At 44.0% G+C, this 15,593-nt stretch overlaps 1 protein-coding gene across 1 annotated transcript in view; it reads left to right on the forward strand.

The window, feature by feature from the left end:
- The window catches only part of LOC111602422, a 49,302-nt gene that overhangs the window by 25,357 nt on the left and 8,352 nt on the right, over window positions 1-15,593 (forward strand).

A 15,593-nucleotide genomic window follows, 5' to 3' on the forward strand; every position in this document is an offset into this window, starting at 1 on the left:
GAAGCGAGAAGCGAGAAGCATGAGGCATGGGGCAAGCAGAAGGGTTGGGTCATGGCTGAGGGTGGTGGCAGTCAGAGGAAGGCGAAGCTTCTGAGCTGTCCAGCCAGAGACGAATGTGATTAACCAAACCATAAGTGTTATCGATAAGTGTTATCGGTATATATACACATGTATCTCAGTCTGTTTTGATAACAATTCCATTAGTTGGTTGGGCTTATATGAAATCACAAATGTTGATTTATCGATAGTTGCATTTATCGATAACAATAACTCTCTATTCAACCATATTCACGATTTTGATTGTTTGATCATTGAGTATAAGTATATTGAGTATATCGATGAATGTTATCGATAGCAATGTTAATTGCTTAGTGACATTGTTGACTGTGCATATTTATGAGCTGCACTTGTATTGGTAATCGAAAGGGATTCATCGATAAGTCATCATTTATCGATAAAATTGCAAATTTTCACAATTTTTATCATTAACTTTTATTTATTCGAACTTTAGAGCAATTCACAAAAAAAAAAGTCACGTGCGAGTGTGTATATGTGTGTGTGTGCTAAATTCGATAATTAATCGATGTTCGATTAGTTTAGATTAGTTCGTTGCCTCCAAAGAGCCGGCAACTGTTGCAGCTAGGCGTTTGGTGTTGCCGCTGCCGCTGCTGTTGCTGCTGTTGCTGCTGCTGTTGCTGGTGTTGCTGCTGGCCAAGTTATTGTTGTTGCTGCTGCTGCTGTTGTTGTTATTGTTGTTGCTGTTGCTGTTGCTGTTGGTGTTGTCCAGCTCATCGGCATGGCACAACTTGCGATGCTTGTGCACAAAATAGTAGCTTGGGAATTTGCTGCCGCACGTTTTGCACGGATAATACTGAACGTTCATATCCAAAGGTCGAACCTCGCGACGCAGCAGAGCAGCTGCAGCCGAATTGCCATCAGCAACTGTTGCTGCTGCAGCTGTAGCTGTTGGTGCGGCTGCTGCTGCTGCTGCTGTTGCAGTTGTTGCTGCTGTCGTCAAGCAAAGCAACTCGCTGCTGTTGCCGCCGTCCGGCGCCTCGGCCAGCTTCTTGTCCAAGCTGAGCGGATTCAAGTGCCGCTTGGCATGCTTCTGGTAGCAATATTGCGACTTGAATGTGTGTTTGCAGTAGACGCAGACGAACAGCTCCGCATGCGATTGTTTGCGCTGACTAGTTGCAGCAGTTGCAGTTGCAGTTGCAGTTGCTGTTGTTGTTGTTGATGTTGCAGTTGCTGTTGCTGCTGTTGCTGTTGCATCGCTGCTGTTCTCGTTCTCCTCCTGCTGCTGTTGTCGCTGCTGGCTGCTGATGGCGCGCGCCATCTGCTGATGAAAGGAGTAGCTGACGCTCTGCTGCGTGCGTTGCTGTTCGGCAACCTCAAAGCTGGAGTCCGGCTTGTGGCCGTACGCCGTGTTCAAGATGCGGCGGAAGCGCACGGGTCCATCGCAGCTGGCCACATCAATGATGAACTTTGACGCCTGTGTCGCTGTCTCCAGCTGCACGGCCGCAGCAGGCAAAGCTGGCTTGGCCAACGGCAACCGATTGCTGTTGTTGCTGTTGTTGCTGCTGCTGCTGTGGTTGTTGCGTTTGCTTAGACTTTTGCGTGCATTGTTGCCGCCGCGTCGCAGCTTGTGTGCGCCTGTTGTAGCAGCAATTGTTGCTGCTGCTGCTGCTGCTGCTGCTGCTGTTGTTGTTGTCGGCGGCGGTGGCGTTGGCGTTGGCGTTGGTCTTGGCGTTGCCTGCTTCGATCTGGTATCGACGCGCTCTATGTTGAGGCTGCTGGCTGCGCTGCTGCTGGCCAAGCTGCTCACCACCGACACGTTGCAGTCTTCCGTGTCCAGCTCATTGTCCGTGGCCGTGTTGCTGTCGATGAACACCTCGATGTCTTCGTCCTCCTCCTCATCGGGCTGGTGCATGGCCAAGGGCTGCAGCTGTTCCACTTCCACTGGCTGTTGCAAGTAGCTGGCCGTGGCAGCAATTGTTGGCGCTGGCGCTGGCGGCGGCGGTGGCGGTGGCAGCGCTGGCGCCGGCAAGAAGCCAAAGTTGGGCAGCGTCGCTTTGCTGGCAATGGGTCGTATGATCTTGGAGGCGCCACCAACACCACCAACACCCCCAACACCACCAGCAGAGGCAACAGCCAGCTGCAGCTGATGCGGAGTCGCAGGGCTGCCGCTCAAATAGCCCTCAGTTTGCGCGCGTGCCAAGAACGAGCTGAGTGCAACGAATACAAAATAAATAAGCAAAGTAAAGGGAATCGAATGCCTACCGACAGATCTCCAGAGCGCGCGGCATGTGCAGCACGTGCGTTGCCAGCAACACGGCAAATATGTTGTCCACATTCAGATCCAAGTAGCCCGTGTACATGTAGGTGAGCAGCGGGGCGAACTGTTCGGCTGTTACGTTGCTCAAGTACAGCAGCAGCTCCCCGCCAGCAGCGGCAGCGGCCACAGCAGCGGCTGCTGCTGCCGCCGCGGCAGCAACAGTTGCTGTCGTATTGGCAGTGGCCGTTGCTGCTGCTGCGGCAGCTGCTGCCGCCGCCGTTGCCGTCGCCTCATCCATGCGTATGGCCGAGCGCAAGTAGCCGCTGTGCATGCCCAGGACCAGGGCGTGCGCCACAAAGCGCACGCTGCCTGGCGCTGGTCCCACTTCTAAAATAACATCCGGCGGTGTGGACATAACGCCGCCAACACCAACCACAGACATGTTGCTGCTGGCCGTGGCCGACAGGCGATTGTTGCCATTGCCGTTGCCGTTGCCATTGCCACTGCTGCCGCCGCTGCTGCTGCTGCCAGTTAACCAATTTGTAAACATGAAAAAAAAATATTGAAAAAAAATGAAGCAACAACAACAAGCGCGAAATGCGACGTGTTCGAAGAGTTCGTGTTGTTGTTGCTGTTGTTGCTGTTGCTGTTGGTTTGTGCTTAAAAAAAAGGAGCTGCGATCCGTCACGTGTGCAGCACAAATGCGAACTGATGAATGCCTCGTGTTGCATGGCGTGTTTTATAGCCAACTCGAGAAAGCAGTCAGCCACACACACACACACACACACACAGACACAGCTATCTGTGCTAGCGCTGTCAGCTGTGTGAGTCCTTCGGCTGCTGCGTTGCTCGGCTTTGGCTCTCGACTTCGGCTGTTTGTTGAGTTGTTGTTGTTGCTGCTGCTGCTGCTGCTGCTGCTAGCGCTTTGTTTGTTGTCGGCTAGGTCTGTTTAATTGGTTGTTGCTGTTGCTGTTGCTGTTGCAGCACATTTTACAAATTCATAGCCAGAACTAATGTGTTGCCTCCTTTGTGGCAACTGTAAAACTGATAATGCAACTCTTTGATATGATTAGAGGAGGTTAACTAGTGGTTGTTGCTGCAACAAATAGAAATGAGCAAAGACCAACAAATATGAATGCCTTAAGACATTTCAATCCATCCAAAGGCGCCAAGGAAAAAACTGTTGCCTACTTTTGAGCGCTGCCCCAAAGAGGCATGTTGCACCTGTGCAAATGGCATGGCATTTAATTTATTTGCAATAATAAATATTGTTAATTCACATGTCTTACTAATACAAGTCCACAGAGCATATTTCGTAGTCTCTGCTGCTTAAGCATGTTCCGTTTGCTGGCTTTGCCAGTCTTGCCACATTTCAGTGGGTCACAGCGAGAGAAATTCCCTTTTTATAACTAAAAATAGTTTCACAATGTTAGATCTTCACTGCTTAGTCTCATTGATTTAGTTGCCTGGCTTAAAGTATCTTAACTATTCTCAGCCAAGCTTAAAGGAAAAACCCATATAAATATTTCTCTATAAATTTGATCTGTTCTTAGTGTTTCTAGAATTGTTGCATAGCTAAATTGCATTCTATTTGACTTTTCTGCATCAGCAGATCAGAAAGAAGCAAAAAATAAGAAAATGAAGAAAATGTGAAAATGTGAAAATGTTGTAAACCGCGCACCTTTCGCTTCGCTTTGCTTGGGTTTGCTTTGAGCTTTAGCTTTATTCACATTTGCCCATTTTTTGAGCTGTTCGAAATCGTCCGTTTGCCTTTTAGGTTTGCGTCAATCCATTGCCACGCCCACTCAGCCCCTTTGGCCTGGCTCCAAAAGCGGCGCCTCAATCGACTTAATTGATTTGTGGGCATAACCAAAACATATTTACATGCGATACAGCTTGTCTGTGTGTGTGTGTGTGTTGATTTTGTGTGCATGTGTGTGTGTGCGTGGCTACTTGCTTGCCTTATCTAGCTGTGTGCGTTTGGCTATTAGCTTACTATTTAGAGATACTCTAAACAGGAAGTGAAGTCCTTAGCTTTCGCGCATCCTTTTCGACCCGCTGTTAGCTATATATGTAGTTCGAATACTAGTTCACAACTAGTTCACAACTAGTTCACAACTAGTTCACAACTAGCTCAATTGATTTCCCTTATTGCTTTTGCACCTTGTTTGACCTTTTTTTATTAAGTTAAGTTTCCAATTCATATTTCTGGATACTTTTACCAGTTGTTGTGAGCTTGCTTTGTTCTATATCTCGAGTTTGTCTATCTGAAGTATTCCTTGTGGCTAAAGAAAGCAACTCTTCTGGCAACTGGTCTATAGAGTTATGGTGCTCACTACACAAAAAATATAAAGCAACTTTAAATTTACTTTTTCCGATGGAAAGCACAAAAAGAAACCCCGTCACTTGCGATCAGAATTAATGTCCTTTTTTTTTTGATAATTTTAGAGATTTTAAAAAGTGGCTGTTCATAGAAATAGTAGTGCACAATGTCACAAGTAGAAATAAATAAATAAATAAATAATTAAAAGAGTATGAGCATCTAGCAGTATTAATTATTTAATATTTCTTTAATTGAGATGAATTGTAAAAGAGAACTTTAACTGTAAAATTCTTTGCGCTACTATTTTTGTGAACACAGCTGTTTACATTTTTATAGGGTATTTGTTGGCTTGTTTAACTCTGTCAGGTTTTTGTGGCGTCTTGTAGCGATTTGCTCAACATTTTCTTTTGCACGTTTTTTATTTTGTTTGCGGCAAGGTGCTGCATGTGTGTGTGTGTGTGTGTGTGTGTGTTTGTATTTGGTTTGGTTTTTATTTGTGTGGCTTTGGTATTTGGACATTTGGTTGGCTTTTAATTACCGCTGTTGCTGCTGATCAGTTTTATTTGTTGAATGCCTTGCCTGCTGTTCCGTTGGCGCTTGCCACATGTGGCTGTCCCTGGCGCCGCCCACTCAAAACGTTTGCCGACGCTTTTCTTTTATTTGTCGTGCGACAAATTTGTCAAAAAATTGTTTGACATTTGGTGGGCTGTAGGGGGTTGGGGGCGTGGCACAAGGACAAAAGGCGTTAGATGCATTTTAATAGATACGAGTGGATTGGTTGCTGCTGCTGCTGTTGTTGTTGCCGCATTGATAGGCTAATTTAATTAAGTCGTTGTTGTTGCACTCACCTGTCCATTGCGATTAAGCTTCAATCAAGCGTTAACAATTTTAATTAAATTATTTCGAAATGTAATTATAAATGTTCGTCATGCATAAATTGTGTTATTCATTTATTTAATAAATAACTCTGCCCCCTCAACCCCCCGCTGCCCACCCCCCAGTCAGTGCGTGCACCTCAGCTGCAGTCGCCTCGGATTGTTTTTACATTTTGAATAAATAATCACAACGTAGGCAAAAAATGAATTTCATAAATTGCCAGCAGCAGAAGCAACAAACCGACAACAACAACAGCAACAGCAACAGCAACAAAAAAACGTAAATATGTCTGTCAGAACAACAGTTGCTCATGTCCTGCTGCTGCTGTTGTTGTTGTTGTCGTCGTCATCATCGTCAATCTGTCACATTTGTTAAATGCTACAATTAATCCCCCAAGCGCGACGGCCTGCCCTGCCCTGCCCTGGTCAGGCCTGTGTGCACCTATTATTATCCTGATGCGTGCGCATCCTGTCCATCATCCTTCATCTTTCTTTCATCCGTCGCTGTGCATCCTGCATCCTGCATCCTGCTCATTCCACGATTTATTCTCTAATTATAATTAAACTCTTTAGTTCACATAGCATTCGTAGCGCTTCACTTTGTGACCTATAAAACTGCTATCGATAAGTTATCGATTTGTGTTCTATATGCTTACATTGCATTTGCATCTTTAGTTTGCTTCATAATAAACATCAATAAGCAAGCGATAAGTCATCGATACACTATCGATAACTTTATATATTATCGATAACTATAGCTAGCATTTACTTGCCTTAAGCTAAGCAATACTTGCATTGATCTCAACTTATAACTCAACTTATCGATTATTATAATATTCGATTTGCTGATTATCACTAGATTTTTACTATCGATAACTGCCGACTCAACATGACTACCCTAGCTGTCCACTTATTGAATTTGCTCCCATTCTGTTTTTGTGTTTGGCTTTTAATGCGCTTGCTCCACTGTGCGACAGTGGGACAAAGAAGGACAACAGCCATCACCTGCAATCACCTGGTGCAATTCAATTCAATTAACGCGACGGTTAAAAGCTCTGCGCAATTAGCTTTACTCTTGTTACACGCTGCAACGCATGGGCGGAGAGGCGGAGAGGGGCAGGGCAGTGGGTGAGAGTAGGGTTTAAAAACATTTTTGCTGATCTTTGCAGTAAGTTGGCAAATTGCCTGCCAGCCAATCGAGCGACTGCAGCCAACACAGACACACGCACAGCTGTCAACTGTTGGCTTTTGTCTTACGCACACACACACATGTGTGTGCACACATTGACTGTAAAACTGCTGCTGAGCCTTTTGGTCATGTTGACAAGCAGACCGCTCGCTCGCTCAACTTTCCTCTCCCATCGTAGCCTCTCTGTCTCTCTCTCTCTCTCTCTTTCTGCAAATCCATTTACACACAACCCCCACCGCTCCCCTCTGACCCCCTTCCCCCCTTTCAGCCTCTGGTTTTGTGCAGTTTACGCTTCTGTTGTCGCTTTTTGCAGTAGCTTATCCCAGTTGAATTTTATTGTTTATACACAGTTGCCGAGGGCGTGGTGGGAGAGGGAGAAAGAGAGAAACAGAGACAGAGACAGAGACAGAGAGAGGGGGAAGCAGCTCATACGCACGTGTTGCCACCTGTCCATTGCCATTTGCAGTGGCATTTGCATGTGTTTGTTTTCTTTCTCTCTCTCTCTCACTCAGTATCTGTGTCTGTGTGCAGAGAGGAAACCTTTTATGACAATTAAAACATAATTGACGGTCAACATTAATAAACCAGGCAACAGGCATTCACACACACACACCTAGAGACAGCCAGGTGTGCAGCTAACAAGATTGCAATTGAACTTTTAGGCAAGCATGTGGGCGCAGCAGAAGCAGGTGGGGGGTGGGGTTGCCTAGCTAATGGCAGACAGCCGTAAGCCGCACTCATTTCCCTCTCTCCCACTCTCTTTTACTCTCTTTCACTCTAGCCATTTTACTCAAATCAACGAGCCATTTTGTGTTAGTTAAAAATTCTTTTTGTGCACAACCAACACATGCTCCCTCTCACACACACACACACACACACACACACACACACACACACAACAGTTGAAAGAAAAAGCCAGCAAAAAAAAAGAGAAAATGCGCCCAAAAACTAAAAACAATTCCGCAGCAACACGCCCCTCGACCTGCTCCCGCCCCCACCTGGCCAATTGGCAAATGAAAATTTTTGTTACACTTTCGCAGCCGGAGTGAGAGAAAGGAGAATTTGGATTTTGGTTGTTGCGCTGATCTGCAGCCTCTATTTAACTGTTAACTGCAAATTGCTGTTGGTTACCCATGGCAAAGGGCACTACAAATATGCCAAGAACTATGCTACGCTATAAAGAAAGAGGGATACAGAGAGAGAGAAAGAGACAAAGTCACAGAACCAGAGAGATAGAGAAAAGAAGAAAGAATGATGTAGAGAAAAAATAGAGCGGGAGAGAGTAATACAGAGGTAGGGAGAAGGAAAGAGCAACAAATTAAGTGAGGGAGAGCCGGAAATCGAAAGTGTAATGCAGAAAAAGGGAGAAAGAACGACAGAGAAAAAGACATATAGATTGAGCGCGGTAGAGATAGAATGGGATAAAGATGAAGACATAGAAAAAGAAATGAAAACATACGGTACAATGTGAGACACGGATATACAGAGGGAGAGAGAGAGAGAGAGAGCGATAGAGATACACAAAAAAAGAAATAGGAAAATAAAATGAGAGGTGCAGAGAAAGAGCGCAAGGAAGTGAAACAGTTATAGTGATCGCACTATATAGATATAGAGATACACAGAGACAGAGAGATAGCTATGTATGAGTATGAGGATTACAGAGACATAAATATTCTATGCAGAAATGTTTGAGGTAAATGTTTAATCTTTTGCTGGAATTCAGTTTACATCTCGTGTGTAAATAGCTCATATCCAGATGCCAATTACAGGGTATTTTAGCTACATATAAGCTGTGAAAACTAGTTTTCGGCTTTCGGTTTACGGTTTTGTTTTGTTTTGTTTATTAATTCGCATTTTAAGTTGATTGATGAACGCGACGCGTAATCAGTGCAGAGAGGGTCGAAGGGTTGACGAATAGATGTACTACAAGCTGCAGTTTTTTCTAAGGGCAAATTGGTGGGTGTGATTGTGTGTGTGAGTGCGTGGGTGTGTGAGTGCGCGTGTTGGGTTTTTGGGGCTTTGGGCTGTCAAAAGTGCGCACAAAATTGTTGCCAGCGGCTTAAATGTCCCCAAAAACCAACAGAAACAAAAGAGGGAGCAAGAGTGCGCTGAATGCAGGTTGCAGAGTTCAGAGTGCAGGGTGCAGTAAGGGCTGATAAAGTAAGGGCTGTGTCACATACAGACAGCGGCGACTGCTTATAAAATTTTGAACAAAATTGAAATTACGCTAATTGTTTGTGCTGGACCAAAACAACAACAAACAGCAACGGCAGCAGCAATTGCAATGTGCGTGTGTGGGTGTGCAGCCTACAGACAACACTTGCTTCGTTATCTCACACACACGCGCGCGCTCTCGCGCTCACACACCCCAAAAGGCAAAAACGCAAATCCTCGTTACAAATCTAACGGTTGCTCAGGGGCGGAGCTAAAAGGGGGCTTGCATGGCAGCGGCATGTGTGGGCCACGCAATAGCAATTGCAGTTACCATTGCTGCAGTAGCAGCCATTGCAGTTATAGCTAATTAATAGACTTACGCGCTAGTCGCTCGGACTGTGTACACCTCCACCACCCCTTGCTTGCCCCTCTCTGTCCCACATACGATGCGCCTCTAACCAACTCGCCTCCTCGCTCTTTGCCTCTCCTTGGGCATTGCAATTGGCAGACACGTTTTGATTTTCGCGTCCAGTTTTCGTGCTGCCAAAGTTTGTCAGCTGTGCGGGCGTGTGTGTGTGTAGGAGTGTGTTGTGTGTTTGCTAATTAGTAAATCATAATTACTCAACTCTCATTCGCGTATTTACCCGATTCCCAGTGTACACGCTACTCCTCTTACAGTCCAAATACACACAGCAAATGCAGGCAGTTGAAGGATTTTGCCTAAAAAATCTCTTTTCGGAAATTACTCACAGCTTTTTAGCTTATTTTTCAGTTATTCTAGAGTATTACGCAAAGTATAACACCCATTAATGCCACATTATGTTTCGATAACCAAATTTGAAGAAGCCTTCAAAACAATTTTAAAATTTCACAATTTCAGCTTGTTAAAAAAAAAATTAGTGATGGGAGAAAATGAAGGAAAAGGGGAAGAGGAAAAATAACTGTTGCCGCTACTCGCAGGCGCTGACAAACTAATTACAAACTTAAACCTAAATACCGAAAATGAAAGCTCTCGCAACACAAACAAAAAGTGTGCACCTACACCTACACACATACACACACACACTCACGCACATACACACATACACACACAGCGAACGGAAGCTTCTCTCCGCCCTGCTTGCTAATTATGTGAGCGAGCGTCTGTAAGCCAACGCAAAACCCACTTCTGCACTCACTCACTCACTTACTCTCGCTCTCGTTCTTTCCTCTCCTCTCCTCTGTCTGTTACTCACTTTGGCACTGGCTCTTGTTGTCGTTTGGCTTTTGCTTACATATGTAATTAAATTGCTCAATTAAAATTGCACACCCTTTTGATTATCGCTGGCGCAGTTTTTGACTCGTGTGTGTGCGGCGGTAACTTTTATTAATCAGTAAAAATCGTTTACCAAAAAATGAAAGAGCAGCAGCAGTAGCAGCAGCAGCAGCAGCAGCAGCAGCAGCAGCAGCAGCAGCAGCAGCAGCAGCAGCAGCAGCAGCAGCAACAACAACAACAACAACAAATGTGGCAAAGGCTCAGTGAAAACCAAAGCCAGCGAAAGGAATGGCAATGATGAATATGATGATGATGATGATATTAATAATGTTGTCTCTTGCTTGGTCCGCCACACAATTGCCCAGAATTTTACAAGTTTCTTTTGTGCTGCCCACGCTGGACTTGCGGCACTCCCTCCATTTCTCTCCCTCTACCTTTTTTATGCTCGCTCTCACTCTACAGTTACATGCCTACATTGCAGACGCCTACGCTGGCTGGGCGCGAGCAAAGGCGCGCGCGCTGTCAGGACGACGACTGCCGTTAAATCAACACCATTTCGTAAATTAAAAGTGGCCCAGCGAGGCGACGGCTACAGCAGCAGTAGCGACAGTAGCAACAGCGCAGTAGCAGCGACGCTACGTTCATATTAACTGTATTTACAATTATATGTTTGTAGGTATGACTTGTGTTCTGCTATCTGCTGGCGCCCCGTCTTCTTTTTCTCTTCCTTCCAGTTCTACTTGCACTCACGTCCTCTCGAACATGTGTTTTAAGAGAGTTATGCATGCATGTAACTGTGTTTTGAATGTGTGTTCATGAGTGTGTGTGTATATGCGCTCGTCAGTGTCATAGTCGGCATTTATGCACATAATTCCTTTTGCTTGCTGTCGACGTCGGCGTTGCTGCTGCTGCTGCTCTTTGATGTTTGCACAAGTTGGCTGGCAACTTCCTTCTGCTAGCTGCTACTGCTGCTGCTGCTGCTGCTGCTGCTGCTGCTGCTGTCTTTCGCTTACGCAAGTTTTCTGCCAGCGTAAATTCCCAATGGTGCTAATTAGCGTCCGTCGCTGTTGACGTCCGCCTTCGTTGCATACTTTTGTGCGCGCGTCGTATATTTTTTAATTGGCCGCAGTTGTTGCTGTGGATGTTGCTCGTTTGTTTTGCGGTTGTTGTTGTTGCTGTTGTCGGCACTCGTTAGCTAAATGTGGTTTGTAAATTTGATTGAATTTGTTTTTGATTGTACTCGCCACCACAGATAGACAAGTATGTATATGTGAAAGAGGAAGGCCGAATGCTTCTGCATACGTAGCCAAATTCTACGTGCGAACCGATTCAGTTCTGACTAATAAAGAATCTTCTTCATTTGAACTAGTTTATGTAATTGATAAATCAAACAAGCTAATTGAAATTAGTTCGCCGTGAGCTTTACAAATATTTCTCGGAACTGGTTAGTTCGTACACTTGTTGTCTCCCTTAGCTTTCATATTCTTCTTCTTATTCGACTCTTTGACTGTTTTGTTGTTATTTTCAATTGTCTAATTGAAAGTTAAATACATTTTTGGTAGTTTGTGTACAATTTTGTGCTGCTGCAGCAGAGTTTATTGGAGCCGCAGAGAACAAGCCCCGCCGCTGGCACCGTCACCGCCTTCGGTCCAACGGTTAATATCTGTTTGGGTGCTAACAACTATTGACATTTGCTCAAGTTTAATTGCAAATATTGTTTAGCAAAGGATATGGGCAATAGGTCAATAAAAGTAAGCGGGTAAAGTAGGCCTATGAGTTAAGTCACTCGTTCACTCGCTCACTTACTCAACACACTTACTCACTTACTCACTCGGCTACTCACTTCCCATACCACTCATACTCTCAATAACTTACGCACACCATATGCGGCTCTCCCACTCTGCTGAGCGACTAGCTATATTTACTCTTTGTACTTGCAAAAGAAATTGTACTAATGGAATTATTTCATGTTTTCCTTTTTATTTCCTTGCCATATTGCGCTGCGCCACGTCGCATTTCGTTTTGTTTTGTTTGTCGTTTTGATTTGCTTTCGTTCTGGTTTGTTTTTGGTTTTTATTTTTTGCTTCCTTTTCTTACGACCGCGCTGTGCAAATAACTCAACGTTCGACGTTCGACGTTCGACCCGTCGCCTCTTCTGTTCCTTCTTGGTGTTTCATCTTGCGTTGCGCTCTCTCACTCGCTCTCATTCTCTAAGCGATATGTCGGCTGCGAAATCAAAGCAAAGTAAAGCATACAATATAAGCGTCGTCGTTGACGTCGCGGTCGGCGCAGCAGCCGCTAAAACGAGCAAGAAATAAAAAAGCAGAAAACTTTTTTGTTTTCCTTTGGGGCGTTTCAAATAATTTTTGACTGATTGAATTATTAATAAAATTGATCGAAATGCAAAGAGAGGCGACGTCGCTGCAGCAGCCGCTGGTCAACAGAAATAATGTTGATTGAATTAAGTACTTTAAAGCTTATGGGCCGAGAAAGAGAGCGAGAGAAGGCAGACAAGTTTTTGTTGTTGACTGAGAGTATTTGATGTCGCCTGGTACGAAAACATCTTATGATTGGTCGCTTACCGAAAGAAAAACGTATGTACACATGCACACACACGCACACACACACAGGCATGCACACTATATGCACATATATATAAATGTGTGTCAGAATGAGGCAGTATTTAATTAACACAAATTTCCATTAATATATATCAATTACAGTTGACTTAATTTTTAGGTAATTGATGCAACAACAATAAAAGTCTGGCTAATTGCATTGTTGGATTTTCTCTCTCTTTCACTCTTTTTGCGTATATATGTGTATGTGTGTGTTCATCGAGTGACATGTAAGCGTTTTTTTTTCTGTGGTCAGGCGACATAGGTGTCGATAACGACATTGTAATCGCTATGCATTTGTACACTTCACTTCATTTGTCGCACTGCTAATCAATCATGTTAATTAATTGAACACATTTGGGACTTCAGTGACAAATATGTATATGTATATGGAGTAGTGTCTTATTTTCTTGCCGTTATTTTTCATATGCAAAAACAATTACAAAATCATCATCAACAGCTGAAAATTTGTCGGGTTGTCACAAAATGCACATTAAGCAAGAAAACAATTTTGCTGATATTCGCGTCAGTTTTATTTATTTTCATAAATTTTTTTCCACAATTTGCTGATACCCAAATAAGAACAAAAAGTGCAGCTGAACTGTTGACCACGGGTGTTTTCCTTTTTCTTCTTTTTTTCGTTGGGTGCACAGCGGAAGGAAGTGGATGAGTAGGGAGTGGGAGTCGGAATAAACCAAAGTGAATTAAATATTTACATAAATTTTTAAAAATCAAAAATTAAATAATAAAAATCAAGACAAAAACGAGGCGCAGAATGACGCACGTTACATGCCACGCAGCCAGCTGCCAACTTTCAGCTGTCCTGCCTCAATGGGATGCAAGCGACCAATTGGCTTTTTATTAATTAATTTATTTGAGCTGCTGTTGTTGTTGCCCTGCAATTTCAGTTGCATTTTCATTCATTTACTTGCTTCATTTTTTTCGTGATTATTTAATTGTTTTTGCTGTTATTAATATTAAATATTTATTTTGCAATTCTATTTAATTTGCAATTTATAATTGCATTTTGATGACCGCCCCGCGCCGCCGCTCATCTCCATCAGTTTAAATGGCCTTTTCGTTGCCGCAGCGCAAAAAAGTAGGCAACCTTTTATTTCATTGCCTACTTTTTAGCGCAGCAGCTGAATCAATTCACAGTTATTCGATAATTGATCAACGACAAATCGATTTAAGTGCCTTTTTAACTTTCAAGCCTTTGAGCCTCGAAATGCATTTATTTACATTGGCAAAAGTTTGCCCGCAAACTGTGCCGAGTGTGCCAGTGTTGCCATCGAGTTGTATTATTGCAGTCTGGCAACATTGGCTTATATAGTTCATTTGTCAAACAGTTGAGAAACATTTGACGCCAGCTCAAGTTGGCACTTCCAAATGGTATTAAAAGTGATCTTGTAATGCAACTCGGCACCAAGTTCTTTTCGGAACCAGTTCATAAGTGTTCTTAAGAGCAGGTTCAGTTTCATTCCAATGCAAAGATTCAATTCATTTAAGCGCAAGTTCACATGGAGGATAAGGGACAGTCCATAGCGAATGGCAGCTGGAGAGGACATCCACTGGCTGGCTGACTGACTGACCCAGCCCCAGCCCTGCTCCAGTCCCAGACCCAGCTTCACAGAGCAATCCCCACTCTTTTGCCCCGTGACAATCAAAATTAAAATGAGTGGTTTATTAAAATTTAAACGCTTCACTTTGCGCCCGCAAAAAGCATATTTTTTTTTAACTTGGCCCGAAATGAAAATGAAGGACAATGCAGAGTAGAGGAGGAGGAAAAGGAGGACGGAGGGCAGGGAGTTTGGACAAGGACGAACTGGAGAATGCAGAGCAGCAAGGGAATGGGAGTGAGGAAGAGGAAGTGGAAGTGGAAGTGGAAGTGGACGCGAATGAGGCCGTCGTCGTCGTCATTGTTGGCTTTGGCTTTGGCTACTTTGATGTATTTTCATATTCCACAGAGACGAGTCGAACGCACGTTGGCTGCCAAATGAGGGCGCGACAAGCTGTGGGGTGTGACGCGCAGGCAGCATGCAACGCTGGGTGGGTCTGGGTGGTTAACAGCATATGATAGCAAGACTGTTATTTGGTCAGCGAATGTTGACGTTGACGTTGACGACGACGTCGACGTCGACGTCGACTTTTGCGAGAGCCTTAACGTTTGTCTCTGACATTTAAACGTTGATTGATTTTGCTTGCTGGCAGCTACTTAAGTTCCCTTGCCATTACGAATACAGCCACAGATACAGGCACTGGTAAAGGCACTGGCACTGGCAGTGGCACTGGCAGACTCAACCCCTTCAGTCGCAGCAGCTCAATGTTTTATTTGTCTTCATTTTAATTACATTGATTTTGATTAAACGCGCGCGCCACATTGTGTTCTCTCTCGCTCACTCGCGCCTCTCTCTGTCTCGCTTGCTCCCTCCACTTCTCTGTCTCTATTTGCACATCATTAAAATTGTAAAAATATTAAATGGCAAAACAAAAAACTAAGACAAACACAAATGCAGCACAAATTCAGACATGGCCAGCATTTTAAGGGATTCTTTTATTATTTTCGTTGGGGATTTTCGCATGCTCTTTGAAGCTGAGGCGCATCGAAAGGGTGCTGAGTAATCGAATGATTATCTAAATAAAATTTAACAGAACCCATTAGAATCGATTAGTTTGGCTAACAATCGATAAATGTGTATCGATCGCAGTCCATTGGCTTTAATGTAATTTAAAATGTTTCAACAATCGATAACAATCTGATAGTTATAATTATCGATAACAATCGATAAACAGAGAACATTTGTCAGCAAATTAGTGTAGTTGATTCAACATAAGCAGCAATAACAGTTATAGATCAAACGATAACCAGCTATCGATTGGCTATTTGCTGTTAATATTGTGAGC

Source organism: Drosophila hydei, unplaced genomic scaffold (genome assembly GCF_003285905.1).
Source record: "Drosophila hydei strain 15085-1641.00,03,60 unplaced genomic scaffold, DhydRS2 tig00000333-arrow-arrow-pilon, whole genome shotgun sequence".
In the NCBI taxonomy this organism is placed as follows: Eukaryota; Metazoa; Arthropoda; class Insecta; order Diptera; family Drosophilidae; genus Drosophila; species Drosophila hydei.